We start from the raw sequence: 16,277 nt of genomic DNA, 5'->3' as shown, positions 1-16,277 counted from the left end.
CGATCACTGGGACAACATCAGAGACCTTTGCTTTGCATAGCCTTGAGTTCTTGGGCAAGGATTGAAGCGTGGAACATCAGGACGTGTTAGCGAACACGTCCTAATTAGCCTCTGCCTTGGCTACCACAAGCTTAAAGGCCGTGAGCCTTGCCTCCACGATGCCTCTCAAGCGTGTTCTACAATATAGCATTTTATCCGAGTCTAGACAAAGTCTTAAAGGTTACGTTGTCTAGTCAACTAATCACTCCTTTCAGTGGGAAAACTGCTTTCCTTCAGGATTGTTTCTGTGCCTGCTTTTTCCCCATTGCTGTCTCTTTTCTCCTCCTTCCCTCTGCATACCTTCCCTGCAGCAACTCCGTTCCATCTGCTGTAATGTAAGCGTTAACTGTTTAATTGCTGATTAGGGAAATCTCATCACGTGGCCTTTGGAACGACACTGGAGTGGGAAGAGAGGGGTGGTGGACAGAGGAAGGAGACGTGCGAGTTCCCACTTCTCTCTCACAGGCTGACCTGCGAGGGCATTAGTCATTTTTGACACATGAGGGTGTTTAACGTCTCCTCGATCTGATGGTAGAACTGGTGAATGGGATTTGGACGTAACTGAGTCCTCATCTGCTGCTGCTGAACTTGCTATTTGACCTTGAGAGAGTTAGGCCTGGCCTTTCATCCCTTAAGTGGATAAAGGGCAAGTACTGCAGCTTCGTTTTGGATTCTTGAATGCAGAAGACATTCATGCAAAGGACCAGCACTTTTCCTGTATAATAAAATGCTGTGTTTTCTCCATTTTTTTCATGGTTTTGCATCAAGTCTCAGAGAGTGAGATGATAAGCTGGAGGAGATCTGCAGTTCTCCAAACAGTGAAAGCCCTTTTAGCTCTATGTTCCCAAGCAGCCATCTGGGGGGCTTTTACCCAGCTAACTTACTTCATTGTGCGATGCGCATTCAGCTGGTGTGCCCCTTCTCTCCCTCTGGCACCAGCTATTCTAAGCATTCTGTTATCAGCACTTTGGCTCCTCTTGCTCTTGCAGCACCTAGTTGCCACAGCAGCTGTGGCGTGCAGAATAATACTTGAGGAAATTTGGCAGACTGCTGGGGGACCGTGGGCGACGGAGGAGAGGAGGCGTGCAGGTGGACTCTGCTACCCACGTAGTCAGTCTCTGCTCTGAAAACTTTTTGTGACTAGACATAACAGCCAGTTTCTCATTTGGTTTTGCAGGACCATAGCAATTGCTTGGAGCTATGATTGGACCTTTTCCTTTCTGTCATGAAAGGACTGAAATATTTTGATAATTGGAGAACTAATGAATTTGCCATTATAGCAGGCAAGAAAGTGGTATTTTTAGCAATTAGCAAAGAAAAGCATTTTAGTCAAACTGAAACTATCTTCTCATTTGTATGGGGATTTTATTGCTAGCAGATGTTTAATTTCCGTAAGCAATTAATATTTTAGAAAGCTGAAAAATTATTTATACACATGTAAAAAAACCTTCCATTTCATTTCAGTCAGAGAGTAAGCACTCACACAGTGCAAGCTCAAAGACCCCACAAAGACCAGAACTGGCATTCTTCAGACTTTGAAGGAACAGATGGGTCTACATATAGGAGAGCACAAAGGAGAGAGTAAGTGTGTATGTGGGCAGGGAATGGGAATAAAGGGAAATACACCTTCGAGGAGAGGGACAATAAAATGCCAATATACTCATCATGCTGTCTGCCTTCATCACAGACATTCCCCTCCTCTTTTTCGCCATCCCCACCCCCCAAAAAAGTCCAAATCCATTTAGAAAACACCCTTACAGATCACGTGGCAGCTGGCAGAGGCTGCCTGCCCTTCTGCTGAAGACAGCTTCAACTCCTGAAACAAAGCAAACTGGGCTGAAATTCTAGGCATCAAAAACTCAAAGCAGCTGCCTCCCTGACATCCTGGGTCGGACTCTCATTTCAGTTTCGCTTCTGCTAGATCGTAGGTAATATCATCGCTACGGTGCAACTGAAATCAGGGTCTGCTCATCCTGACATCGGTCACCCGTTGGTAATCCATTTCTTATCTCTGCTGCATTTGTGGGAGCACACCCGGCCACTCCCTGTAGGCTGCAGTAATTTATTTGGCCTATTTTATGTCTGATGGTCACTTGAAACTGTACCTCTTGCCTGTCAGCAGCTGTAGTTGTTTTGCTAAGTGACTATCTAAAGTGAGACTTCCTTGTGCAAATGTGTATTTTAGACACCGTCACCAGAAATCCAGCGGCCCTCTTCTCTCCCGACCCCTCCCGTCCCCTTCAGCTGTTTGAATTTCAGGACACATGGCTTACACGAACGTATGCTCGGGGTTTGCAAAACGGCTTGGATGACAGGAGAAATCGGATCACACAATGCGCGCTCAGAGCCCAGCCACCAATTGGTACAGCGGGAGCCTGCAACTCCCTCACGCTCGTTATTGTCTCGGCATAACATCCAGCAGTGGGCCTTTCTCACGTCCCCCCTCTTAAAAATGGCAACGCAACTGAAAGGAGCAGGCGGAGGAATGTCACCACCTCCCTCGGAGCGGCGGGGCTCAGCCTGCGCTCTGTGGTACCCCCAAGGGCTGCGGGTATCGGGGTGGGGAAGGGCCCGCACACCTCATCGTGCCTTCTTGCTTACGCTGGAGAATCTCCAGCTTATCCTGCCAGTGCAGTGACTGCATGTGGAGGAGGGGGAGAGGTTGTGTTGCAACCTCTGAGAAAATTAGTTGTCTCTATTTTATCTTTTGCAGCTGCAGCACTTTTTTTTTCCCTCATCACCCCCCCCCCCCCCATGCGAGTGGTATGTCTGAACCATATCCTTCAAAACCAGTTTTCTAAGCAGATTAGATGGGTAGCAGAGACAGCTATGCAATCAGGCAAAAATGTGCACTCAAGCCTCCACTTTTTGCAGTGGCCGGAGCAGTAAGTGTCTACCACCTGGATTTTTTTCCCTTATTCTCTCCCTTTCCTGTTATTCCAGTGCTGCACTCTGTTACTGTTGTAGGATAAAGCAAAATGCTCATTCGGGATCTTAATTATATCACAAATAGGGAGAGGAAGGAAGCTGGCTTCCATGCTAATGTTCATTATCGTGCAATTAAAGCACGCTCCCCGGCTGGCATGCTGCACCATGCAGAGTGACATTTGCTCCCTGTGACTGCGTTGAGGGGTAAGCTGGGGATTACCTCGGGTCTTCCAGCACCAGCCCTCCCCTGACTGGGCAGGAAAAGCAGCGTCTAAGTTTACTGCCCCTCTGAATTCATTCTGCTCTCATGGACTGCAGCTGCAAGTGAATTTGGTTTCTTGCTGCCCCGTATCTTTCGGTGCTCCCTGTCGGTCTCGTTGCATGCTAGGAATCTGACAATAATGGTCTTCACCTGCTTGGAGATATCATGAGAACTCTTAAGCATCGGTATTGGTTTCACGTCTGGTCTCTTACAGGACAACGAGCTGAATTTAGGGCTAAGCTCTTCAGACAAGTTTGGAAACCTTGCAGCTTGTTCGGTGTGGGTGGAAAATGGGGATAGGTTAGTGGGCTGAGCGCAGACCTGAGGAAAAGAGTTGAGTAAGCTTTGGCTTTCTTCCATGAGAGGAAACAGAGCAAAGTGTCCCAGGAGCCATTTGTTGCTTCTCTGGAGGACAGGAAGGAACCCAAAGCAAAGTGATCCAGAAATGGTTTTCACGGCGAGTCTGGAGAAATAACAATGCTTAAGGGAAGGAGGGAGAGAACTCAAAATATTAAACCAGAGGAGTTTAGGATTGAGATCTGGGAGAAGAAGGGGGAAGAGAAAATAAACCCTTTATTTCCCATATAAGGCACAGGAAAGAAAGAAAAGAGAAACTATCTTGAAGACTTCAGTGTGCTTTATGAGGTAAGAAAGAAACTACCAGAAGCCCAGACAAATGAAGTTTTATTTGAAATATTGATAGAAAAATGAGCTTGAACGTGTTGACACAATGCACTGGTTTATCTTCTGCTGATTCCCCAAAAGTGAAGAATTAATTTGAGAAGATGTAGAAATTACACACAGAAGGAAGATCCAATCTTACTGCAGAAAGGGGGTGAAAAAGTGGGTGGAAAGCTGGTTGGATGTGTCAACCACAAAAGCAGTGAGATATGATCATAAAGAATCCGGGTTTTAAAACAAGGAAATCGTGCAGAGGTCCCTTCTCACTGACTCAAAAGCAGCGTCTTTGGGCGCACAGCACTGCCAAACGCACCCTTGCTACAGGGGCAATGTTCAGTGAGTTCCCACCAAAGCCATGCGCCGTCTGTTTGCAGTGCTCACAGAAAGGCTTCGTCTCCTTATTCCCTTTCTATTAGATGTGACAGATTAATGTCTTTGAGGGCAGATCACTGTTAGGCTAAATCTTTCTCTGGTTATGATTCCTTATAACTATAAAACAGTCACAAGGTTATGGGGTTTAAAAAGAGAGGTTTATTACAGTTTCCAACACTAAAACTACAGGCTAAGTGTCTCTCTCTCTCCATTTTTTTAAAGTAAATCAAAACCATGCATCCGCACGCATTCTCTCTACCTTCTCTCAGATACACAGAACTAGGGTAAGAGCACACATTACAGGACAGCCACTACAGATCCTGCAGAAGTGCTAAATTAACTTTCCATGAACGTACACGAGACCTCACTGAATCCTCTCGCCTTGTTTTAAGAACAGTTCGGTGAGCACGAGCTGGTGGCACCCCTTAGGTTTGGGGCAGAACTCAAAGCCTGCGGCAGCTCCACCAGCACTCGCCTCTACCCAACCAATGCAGAAGCCACGGCCGTGCCTCGGCCAGAAGCGAGGTGCAGACATCTGTTGCAAAACCTCAACCCCCATCCTTGGCAGACCCTCTCTAAAGCAGACGTTATGCTTGGTCGATGAACTCAGTCCTACAGTCCTTGGGTCACACCAGGAGCTGTGCAGGAGGTGGAGGGGCGCTGACATTGCTGCCATTTAAGTTCCCTGCTGGGGAAATTTCTGTAAGAGTGAGCTTCGTTCACTGCGTTGCTTTCAAGACAGCGTGTTCGAGTGCCCGAACGAAGGAGCTGCTGTGGCTGGTCTGAGCCTGATCTGAGTTTTCCTTTGGAGTGGCTTTTTCAGGGAAAAATAATTCCTTTTAATTAGAAACTTTTTTTTTTCCCTTAGAAAAGCCCAATTCTAGACTTCTGTTCACCTGTAAAACTAATAAACTTGCTCTTTACCAGAAATGTTACATCGACGGGTCTACGCTATGTGAATGGGCATACTTCCGTCCTTTGCTTTCGTTCAGCTGGTCAGAAAGGTTTCACACGGAATCAGTTCAAAACGTTGTGCTGCACTCCTAGCTGTGCACTCTGATGGAGACCTGGATTTCCCGTACAGCTGTCCCTGAGACCACGCTGTGCCACGGGGCACCTCTGTGCTACAGGAACTGCCTCCCAGCCAGGGAGACAGACCCAGAAGTGCAAGCAGGGTTATCAGGCTGCCAAACTGCAGTGCCTGCGAGGCTGTGTGCCATTGTGAGAATAAGAGCAGTTCAATAGTGTACTGACTCAAAGCAAAATTTCTTGGGTCAGGTCACCAAAACAAAATGAACCAACCTTAGTTTCAGAAATGTCAAAATATTCCGTTTCAAATGAGACAAGATGCACTGATGTTCATAAATAGGTTTCTCTTCTTTTTTTCTTTTTCTTCTTCTTTTTTTAACTTGTGAATTTCCATCTCTGCAGAGTCTCTAATTTCTGTTTTTCTCCCTAACTTGGGATGAGAGCAAATGTTGAAATACTGGAATTCCTTCCTTCCTGGGGAGGAGGCATGGTGAATATGAGCAACCAGTGTGAGGGTTAGGAGAGCTGGCTGAAGACTTGCACACGGGAGCGGTGAAGGGGATGGTGGGGCAGATACAGAGAGAGGATGGAGGGCAGCGGGCAGGCAGAAGGCACGCAGTAGGAGATGGGAATGAGAAGCAGCAATGAGGGCTAGAACAGAAGAGAAAGAAAGCAGAAATTTCTCAGCAGGTCCCTGGGCCCTAGGAGCTGCTGCATTTTTGTACTGTTGTGCTGCTGGCCATGCCTAGCACAGCACCTTCTGTTTTGCTGGGCAACCAGCAGAAATGCCAGCTGGTGCTGCACCGAGGGCTCCGTCACACAGCTCGAGGCTTATCTGCGAGAGGGCAGAGTGGGGTGAGGTGGAGACCTGAGGTTCACCCCAGCACACAACCAGCGCTGTGCAGTTTCACTTCTGCTCCCTGAGCGGTTGAGCTCTTCCACGTTAATCGAACAGGGGTGAAAGCAGGGCTAGAAGTTGAGCATTTCTCACAGCACGGAAACCCTCATGAGCCAGAGAATCTCCGTGCCACCGTTTTGTTATTTTATTTTTCCAAATAGGAAGAACAGGAATATTCCTCTGCGGTGTGACTGGGAAGAAGCACTAGTTACTGTTCCTACCATACTGCACAGTGTTTGTGGTGTTTATTACGCTCATGTTTTTATTATTTAACAAGTTTCTTAACTTTTTTTTTTTTTAAGTATACCAAATTGATACACTCCATCCATCAGCAATGCCCTCCAGGAATGAGTAGCTAATTAGAGAGCAAGACTTGTGAAAAGACAAACCTGGGTTATGCACAGAACAGGTTTCTCCAGTATTTATTGCCTACATTACTGGCCAAGCTTCCTTGTAAGTAATAGTCAAATAATCGGCCTGGGTCCTTTTGTGAATGGCTTGAGTCTGTGTGGTCTTCCTTTGTTAGAACAGCTCATAGGTTCTGAAAGCTCCTGCACCCCCTGTTCTGAACAGCAGAGCCTGGTGGCACCAGCTGCTTCTGCCTGGGACAAACATTTGCATGTGACATTAAAAAAAAAAGAGTCAATTTAAAAAATGTATTTGCTTTTCCTTATCCCCTCATTTTTCAGCCCTCCTTAGAACTCTGGAAATATTTAAAAGATGAATATATTTAGCTTTTGCTACAAGCATCTTTTAAACAAGTAAAGCTTGAAGAGGAAAGAGAAATCTTTCCTGCAGAAATAAAGCAGCAGCCAGTGTTTGGAAATATTTTAACAATAGACCATATGGGAGTCCCAAACTATTAAGCTTTATTATTCAGAAGGCGGAAAATGTGGTTTGATATTCAATTGATATACAGCATAAATGAGAGCCACAAACTCGGCTCCCTTGAGCTGGGATTCAGATGTTCTCTTGAATATAATAACTAACGCTTTGGCCTAGTTCCACAGAATGCATCCAGCCTGCTGATCACAAGCCAAGAAACTGTAGGCTTTTTTTTTTCTCTTCCCCTCTCTTCTCCAAAGTACTTTCCTCTCCTGCCAGCGTGAGCTTTTGGCCTGAATATAAATCTCCTGATATTAGATGTGTATAGAAAACGGGGAGGATGCTAGTAGTGCACAGCGGTGGAGCTGTGTGTGTGTGCATGTGTGTTTGTTTTTCCTCTGCTTTAATGATAATAAGGTTTTCCCTCTGTGATATGCTGTCAGGGGATTATGTCGGTCATCCTAGGTGGGAGCTTCTTTGTTCCTGTTTCACTGTTTGTTTCTTATTGCTGTGGGAGCAGGTGAACATCTTTTGGGGTTACTGTGAAGTAGTGCCAGAGACCATGAGAGTGTGGAATTTGTTGGATAGAGAGACTGGAAGTGGTTTCAGTTTCTTTTTTTTTTTTTTCCTGATCCGACTTGCATATATTTATAATTGCCCTTTCCCATTTGTACCACGTCTCTCTTAAATTTCTGTCCTATAGGGAAAAGAGGCCATAAAAGTTGCTTATAAAATAATACATATGTGGAGTAAGACCGCCTCTGCGCAAAGGGAGACTGCAAGTTGCGCAGATACCGCGACCAAGTAATTGCCGGCTGGGTCACCTGCTATTTTTTGACACGGGATCCCTGATTCACTCAGTGTACGGGATGGACCAGCTCTGTCAGTGTGGATGTGGGAGGTGTGGGATGAACTAGGAATTGCAGGGATATAAAAAAATGGTCTTGTGGATCTGGCAGTTGAACGCTGCCCTGAAATACCGAGTGCTGTGCCTGCCTTTGTCAGGGACTTCCTTGAGATGCCAGTGTTGTCCTTGCAAATGGCTGAACTCTGGCCACTGACACCTCCTGCCTGGGCACGGGCCTCTGGCATAGGAAATTGTGCAGAGGGGCAAAGTGGGAAGTGCTGTTTATCCCTGGAGTTGGAGGGCAAAGTGACGACAGAGTGGACAGGGTCTCAGAGTGGACCCGAGAGCAGGGACTTCTCCTTGGGCAATAAGGCAGGAAGGCTTCCTCCTGAGGCCACAGTTCCCAGGAGAGGTGCCGGTGTGCTGGGGCCCCCACTTCCAGAACAATACCCAGCTCCAGCTGAAGAACTGGCTGTGGTGCTGGGTAAACCAAGTCATACTCTAACAGCCTAGAAGCAACCTTAACTGAGTATGTTTTGTTTCTGTTCCTTCCCTGTACGTGTAATGGTTCTGAATATGTTTCAAGTGGTAGATGTTCTCAGAATTTTGTGCTCTAGGACTTGATGAGTCTACCCAATTTTGTAGCTGTTGTCCTCTCTATGTCGGGTCCTCTCTTTTCCAGCCTCTCAGGATCTGTTATCAAGCAGAGTTCTTTCTCTATGGATCTGCGATTTCCCCTGAGCTGGCTGGAAGGCTCCAGCATTAAGCTATTTGGCACTTTTCTCTATAAATATGATGAGCCCAAGGAAAAGTCTTTCACTTTACGTTTAAGTTCAGGAATGCCTGTAATACAGAACACTAGAGAGAATATAAATTATGCAGTCTGAATGTGAAGTTCAGTTTTGGCTTCTGTCTTTCTTCCATTTCTCTTCTCAGTTGTTCATGATAGCTGAAATTTTCCATGTTTTTGTCTCAACCCACACACAAATTTTTTCCTTTGGGGAAAACTGGAGCAAAATCAATTTTAGTGCAATTTTTCAAGCCTCTTTGACTTGCACCTACATCTGTTTGGTGTGGGGGAGTGGAATTTTATCATAAAACGTTTGATTTATTTAATGTATTCAATAAGCATCCAAGATGTGCCAGGTACTTTCTCAGCCCTTTTTGGATGAGAAATCTTGCAAGCTAAGAACTTAATAAACAAAGAAGCTACAGAACTCAAAATTTCCCTGCTGTTAAAGTGTCCGTATATCTAAGGAATACACCAAGTTTGAACAAAGCAGACCCAAAGACTTCTAAGTTACAAAATGTCACTTGCAGTACTGATGAGACCTAACGTTATAGGAACAACCATTTCTTAAACCTATTTCTTGATCCTGTAAGCTGCCCAGGTTACAACAAACATGGCTGAGACGGGCACAGCAGCTCTACTCTCATTGCAACTGGGAGTCCGTTTTTATTGACGAACCCATCGCAATGACTGTATGGCAATGCACTAAGGGCACGTTTACACGGGGTCACTGATTCAGACCAAGGTAAGTTACAAATCTGAGCAGAGAGCTGTTCCCAGTTAACTTCCTCATCCTAACGAAGAGGTGATTGGGAATAAGGAATAGCTGTTCTGGAATAATCCCTTTTTAAGACAAACCCTTACTCTTTCTATAATTGTATTCTAGGAAGCTATTCTGTACTGAATCAGCATGGGATAGAGTGCCTAGAAGACGTTCAGACCAAGCACAGCTAGCGGTGAGTGGGGCAATATGCGCTCGGATGCCCTATTGCAACTGTTACGAGTGAGCAGAAGAATACCAAAACTGGTTGCCTGTGCATCTTTCTAGAAGGCAACTGGGAGTATTGTAACAAAATCACTGTGCAAAGGCCTCTCACTTAGCAAGGATGAAATATTAGCTACCTGTCACTGTCTCAGCATTAACGCCATGTTACGGACAGAAAACATGTTTCAGCTCGTAACTGTCACAACTGCATTAAATGTTGGGGTGTGGAAAGGACTTGTATGCTTTTTTCCTTGTGTATATTTACAGTATGATGTGGGGAGCCATCAATTTATCAAACCTGTCTGATTATTCAATAGTGGGCAAAGACAATTGTTCAGAAGAGAACTATTGTTTCTAAGAGGGACAGAAAATAACATTAGATTTTAAAAATGCAGGTTTTTTGAGAAGAACCTATACTAACAAAGTAATTAAAAAAAAAAAAAGGAAGAAAGAAAACTTATAATGCCAAAGAAAATTTTCTTTTAACATGAAATTTTGTGCTTGACCTTGCTAAGGAGGATGGGCTGAAATAGAGATGGTGCTCTTGTACTTTAATGCATTGTAGTTGTGACATAGTTGCTGTATATTCATAATTCTCTTCTGGACTTCTGGAATTTGTCCCTTCCCATAAAATGGAAGGTGGCAGGCTGGAGTGGAGAAGCTCCAACTGCAGCCCTTTGGATGTTAATCCACCCTGACTTTCTTAACCCTCCTACTTAAACCATTATCTTAATGAATCACCACTGCTGCTATCTTCAGTGCTACACAGGAACATGCAAATTTTAAACAGCCTGGGGGAAAGACCTTTTTGTCTGTGAAGTGCTCTGATACTTGCATTTAGATGTTGCCATGATAGGTACCTTGGATACTACTTTCTGCCTAACCCCATGGATAGATCATGGGCTCAGTGTATCACCAGTGCACGCTGCTAGGCAGCTCTCAGGGCTTGCCTCTGAGAGGAGATGGATGGGATCCTGCTGCCGACTGTAAGCAGCAGCTTTAGCTCAGGCAGATGAAGCCAGATCGCTGTGCAGGTTTGTCATTTATTTAACTGCCCGTTGGCTATCCTTTTGTTTAGTTACAAGATGATGAATAGTTAAGGGACTGGGGATGGGGGTCCTTCAGCAGCTCTGCAGCTGCCATTGGAACTTTGAGGCAAGTTTCTCCACCTCTATACTTGACTTTTTTTCCCAGCACAAATAAATATGCCAAGCAAATGTTCATATACCAACTAAATTTTCTCCCAGATAGATGAAGGAGGGAAGGAAATTTGATACAGCAGGAAAATTACCAGCTTGCAAGAAAATCTTAAGAGCATTTCTTTGAAGGAAAACTGAACACAGCAAAGCCACTGCAAAGTATCTCCAAGATTTTGATCGTGGTGTTGTCCAAATGTTTTACTTGCAGAGTCAGCTTGGCTAGGCATTGAACTTTCCTTCTGCCAGCTCCTCTAGATGACCACTTGAGAAATGCTTTCTTGTAGACAATGGGTGTGGAAAGGGAGCAATGTACAGCTGCTTCAGATGGCAAATCCTTATGGCTATTTTCAATATACATTGAAAGACATGATTCATTTACCCATTAAACTAAGAACAGGGGAAGCCATTTTATGCAAATGTCCTGGGTGATAAGAAGTACTGCAAATTGCAAACTAAATTCACCCATGGTCCTCTTTTTGTGGCTCAGAAGAGCCCTTTCCCTTCCAGCAGTAATAGTTCTGCTTCTGGAACAATGACATTGGGTGAACAGAGATTCTAGAGTCTCTACTGGAAGAGGACCATACTAACAGAACTCATGCATTTTCTGCAATAACATGATGAATTGTCAAGTCCTGCTGGGAGAGTCACACCCACAAGAGGCCAGAACATCTATCTCCAGCAGGGCATCCTCATTCTTCTCAGCCAAATCTTCTCCAAAACCAGTTGAGCTGGAACTAGATGTTTTTCAGCTATGAAGAAATGTGTTTTCTTGGCTCATGCTAAAGCGAAATAACATGTCCTTAATCAGTTACCAAAGAATGGGGATGTGAGCAAACTGCACAATGACTTTTTGCAGAAGAAAGCCTGGACAGAAGTCCAAGATGAGGCAGGAGATGTTTCCTTACCTGTTTGTGCACACCCTCCTAGCTAGCAGCAAGTAACTAGTCCTGTGACACAAACTTCGGAAAATGCCTACAAAGAGTAGAAAGTCCAGAAGAAACACCAGAAGTGATCCGTGTGTGTCTGTGTGTCTACAAACACACGTATGTCTTTCAAAAGACAGAGAACTGAGGTGACTAACACTTGAGCCCGAGTGTAGAACTTAAATGCAACTTTATCTCATTCCAGTCTTGGAAAGCAAAGTGATGGGTGTGGGCAGGTCTCTGGCTGACTTTCTGAACTGCCTCTGTCAGAGCTCCAGCAAGGGATTTGCTGGAATTTCTCATCCCATTGAGTAAAAGCAATGCTTTATGTTAGTTTCCTTCAGAAGCAGAAGGAAAGGGACTCTTCTCCCCAATACTTAACACGCCCAATGTTATTTTTGCAGGCACTGTATGCAAAACGTTCAGAAAATGAGATACCCAGAAGGAAAGTTTAGATCTCAATTTGTTCAACTGGCTGCTAATATTCACCTAGCTTCCGCATGCTATCTGACGCTTCTGGGCACTAGTAGAATTCTGTGCATGTGCAAAGGCTGTCATTTCAACCATTTATTCATTCAGATTGAGAGGTTTCTAGCTATGGAAGTAAACTGTGCTCCTGCTATTATTTTGTTAAGGTGTCTTGGGCTATCTTTAAGTGCATGTTCACAGCGGTCTGTTTGCTCAAATTACCTGCTCATTTTTCTGACCAGCTATGCTGAAAGGCAGTGTTCCAGCTCGCAACATTGCTTTGTGCTACCTTTCTCATGGTCCATTACAATGCTTCCCAGAAATTCCGAAGCTGGGCTCAAACAAACCGTTCCGATGTCTCTCCCAGCATTCCCAGATTCGGCAGGATTTGAGCTGCTACTGAGAAGCACGGAGAAATTGCAGCTGAGCACAGGGACTGACAGAGCTGTCGTGAACAAGTGATGCACCTGGCATTAGACAAGATTTTGATCTGCAAGCCTATCTATCTTTAATTTTAAGGGCTTTAGGAACCGTGTAGAAGAGAGGGGAGCCAAGCCAGGCAGTTAGATGGAGCAGCTCTATCTGGTGAAGCATGCCTCTCGGGACTAGCGGCGACTCATGAGGCAGTGCAGGGAACCGAGTGCCTTCTGGTGCCAAGTCTGACTGATCCTTGCATTAATATGGGAGCACCTGGGAAACTTCTCAAAACTGGGATATTTGCTGGGATGAGCTTATAGAGGTTTCCTGGGTTGGTCGGTATAGATTTTAATGTAGCCGTGCTTCTTCCTGCCTGCCGGGGAGAACCACGTACTTTCTGCTTCTCTGGCTTGTGGGACTTCCTCCTGGGTGTGCAGGTGAAAGAAGAAACTGTGAGGAGCTGCAAACTGACATGCTCGTGGGAAGAGGGGAGAGCGGCAGGGATTTGTAAGCTGGGAGTTTTGTAAGAGACAAGTCGTACTGGGAGAAATGGCTCGCTCTTAGGAGCAAGGAAACGAACAGAGGAGTGGGAGATGGAAGAGAAGGGACCACAGGTGCCGCTCTGACCAGCGCGAGGGTGTTTGTGGCTTGTGCTGCTGCTGTGCTTTGACTCAGAGCCGCTTTGCTCCAGCTCTGAGCCCGGGGTAGCTGCAGTACCGAGCACGCTGCAGGCCAGGAAATGGGGGAGGGAGTGTCATTTTGGTGTTTGAGTAGATATCTGACAGTACAGGAGGAACTTACATTGTGAGTTAAGTATACACTGATGAAACAACCTGCAAATTTGCACCAAAGGTGAGCTTAAATTAGGAAGAAAAAAATATGTAAGTTTTAGCATTTTTTTGTTACTATTTGTTTTTAAGCAAGGTAAAGCAGGCAAGGGTTGTTGGAAGGTCTTATATAAAGTCAACTAACATGGCGGCAAAATCAGTATAGGACTTGGGCTCAAAAGCTTTTTCTGGGTCTAAATGGGGAAAAAATAACACATGTAGATCATGTTTCATGTTTTAGCCTGTGGTGTCAGAAAGAGCTCGGTTTTGTGCTGTTCTTTCCTGGGGTCCTGGGACCACCTGGTGGCCACCTGAGTCCCCAGGAGAGCGCCAAGCAACCTCCCGGTGTGCAGCCTCGGTCTCCGGCTGGCTGGATCCGGCAGTTCACAGGTAGCCAGAACGCCAGCATGCGTGGCGGGGCGGTGGTGGCAATTGTAAAAATCCACCTCTGGATAATAATTTAATTCTTTAAGACAAAGAAGGCTGAGTGCGAGCTGAGGGAAGTTAGTAAGCACCTCAGCTGTGGTCTCTCTGCAGATCATGACAAGGTTCTTCCCTCGTGGTTCTGGAATGCCATTCTCCTCTCTCTTCATGCTGGAACAGTATTTTACAAATTACCTCTGCCTACTTTAAGCCCCACGTATTAAAAAAAAAAAAAAAAAGAAACAAAGCAAAAGCTAACCACAAACAAATCCTTATTTTTACTAGCTCGAATTGGGTAGAAAGTTTACAGATCTGTGGTGGCACTTGTTTGGAGATGAGAATGTTCACTCGCCATCCCAGCAGGCTGTTTTAGAGCACTGTCTGGAGTGAGTCACCAAAATCTTCTTACAGAGAGGCCATGGGCCAGCTGGGAGGAAACACTACACTCCCTGAGCGATCAACAAACTCTCTGGATGTTTACCCAAGCTGGTAAACCAAACAGAAACCATCAGTATGCTGCTGTGTGCCTTCGTGGTGTGTCAGTGCCCTGAACGCCATGCAGTTCTGACTGCCACCTCTCCAAGGCTGTGGTGGACTAGGGACGGTCCGGAGGTCATCAAAGACGGGTCTCAAATCAGTCAACAGGATTTCTCTTCTCACCATAGAAAGGAGATGACTTATTACAGAAATTGCAGCTGTTCTGTGCTGTCATGAACGGGGAAGGGAAGGGGAGGAGGGAGGGATTCTTCACAGTTCTTTTGTTGTCTTAACTAAACTGAATCAAATCAGGCAAAGACGGCACACACTGTCAAGCAGCAGTTACCACGTGAAACACATTGCCAAAGGGTGTTCTGGATAGTAGAAGTCTAAACAGATGCAAAAATCGATGCAGGGCAGATAAGTTCTTATTAAAAGTGATGGCCTGGATGCAACCTCGGGATCAGAAAATCTTTAACAATTGCAGAGAGTATAAGAAGGGAAAAGACCGCCTGTACTCTACCCTATTTCACTGCCTCTTTTTTCCCCACTGTTCTGGCTACTCCTGAAGAACAGATAGAAAGCTAGACCTTTGCTCTATTGTAATATGTCTATTTTTATAGTTCAAAAGTAGAAGGGAAACTAGCTACACGGCAGTGCAGGGAACTAGTTTTGTCTTGCAGCCTACAAGTACTGCATAGCATACTGAAATAAAGAGAATTAGGAGCCAAATGCCTCCTTAATACCTTAAAAATCTGTTATGAAATGCTTCTGTAGCCTGCTTACTTCATTAAAACTCTGACTTAGCAAAAAGCTGACCGTCTTAATGAAGCAGTGAGTCACTACAATGTTTCTAGTTATTTTTCCCACCTCTGTGTTTCCTGCGAGGCAGTCAGCTTGCCTGATAATGCACCTAACGAGCTGGCTTAGGCATTTGAGCTCAAGTAGTAGTGACACCTTGGGCTGGAAGCTGAGGATGCTTTGGGAGCACAGCAGGGAGAGCAGCAGCAAGCTGAGCAGGAGATACTAACATCTCTTGCATATGTATAAAAGCAGGAGCACCTAATACAGAGCAGGGTGTCTAGGTGGGACTGCAGTGGCAACAGTCGGTATTTGGGAGGTGAAAAAATCAGTTTTACATTTTGCTAGACGACCGTAGTGTAATACAGCAGTGCCTCCTGGCAGGGAAAGCAATGTAATGTAAAGCAATACAGCGTGGTAGAGCAGTTGGAGCGCTGTCAGAAGCTGAGTAGCTTGGAATGCTTCCACGTGAACCTGGGAGCAAGCGAGCTCACTGCAGCATGGCATTCCCCGGCCCTGAGGAGTACGGACTGCAGCACGGGCGTCAGCAGCGCATCTTCCACATGGCGCAGGCCAGCTCTGTGGAGGAGGGCACTAGGAGGCTTTTCAAGGCAAAATAGTGAGAGTTTCTCTCTTCTCTTGGACTTTGTCTCTTCTTGGACGTTTGGTTTCTTTTCCATGTTATGGAGCCCTTCTGAGTTTGCATGCCAGGCACCCCTGGGGCAAATGAGTTTGTGCCTGTCAGCTGTCATTGCCTGCCACACCTGAGTACTCAAGGGCACAGGGTTGCCAAAGGTTTAGCAAAAAGCCAGGACTCCACAACCCAGGCTGCAGGAAAGCTGCTGTGTCTGACCTGACTGGACAAACAAGGAAGTAATGACTTTTTTTTTTTCAAAAAAAAAACAGTTTATATTTTCAGAGGGCTTTGGAGCACGGCATTGGCTTTTATTCCAATTTTTAGTTGTTGGAAAAACTTAGCAAACTTACTGGTCGTTTTTAAGCCTCCCCCCTTTCCCTGCCCCCAGCATTCTCCTTCCCTTCAAATCCTCTGCCCGACTCCATGTATTGCTACTATAAATCGCTCTG

General features: G+C 45.5%; 1 protein-coding gene across 3 annotated transcripts in view; it reads left to right on the top strand.

The window, feature by feature from the left end:
• HIC2 (HIC ZBTB transcriptional repressor 2) overlaps nucleotides 1–16,277 on the top strand; it is a 73,442-nt gene that overhangs the window by 31,491 nt on the left and 25,674 nt on the right. The window contains exon 2 of one of the 3 annotated variants that reach the window (XM_035340708.1): nucleotides 9,558–9,627. The exons of the other annotated variants lie outside the window; for them this stretch is intronic. The gene's annotated coding sequence lies outside the window, so the exon portion shown is untranslated. The remainder of the gene's footprint in view (nucleotides 1–9,557; nucleotides 9,628–16,277) is intronic. 3 annotated transcript variants of the gene reach the window in all.

Source organism: Oxyura jamaicensis, chromosome 15, assembly GCF_011077185.1.
Source record: "Oxyura jamaicensis isolate SHBP4307 breed ruddy duck chromosome 15, BPBGC_Ojam_1.0, whole genome shotgun sequence".
Lineage (NCBI taxonomy): Eukaryota > Metazoa > Chordata > Aves > Anseriformes > Anatidae > Oxyura > Oxyura jamaicensis.
This window is presented reverse-complemented; position numbering and strand designations above follow the sequence as displayed.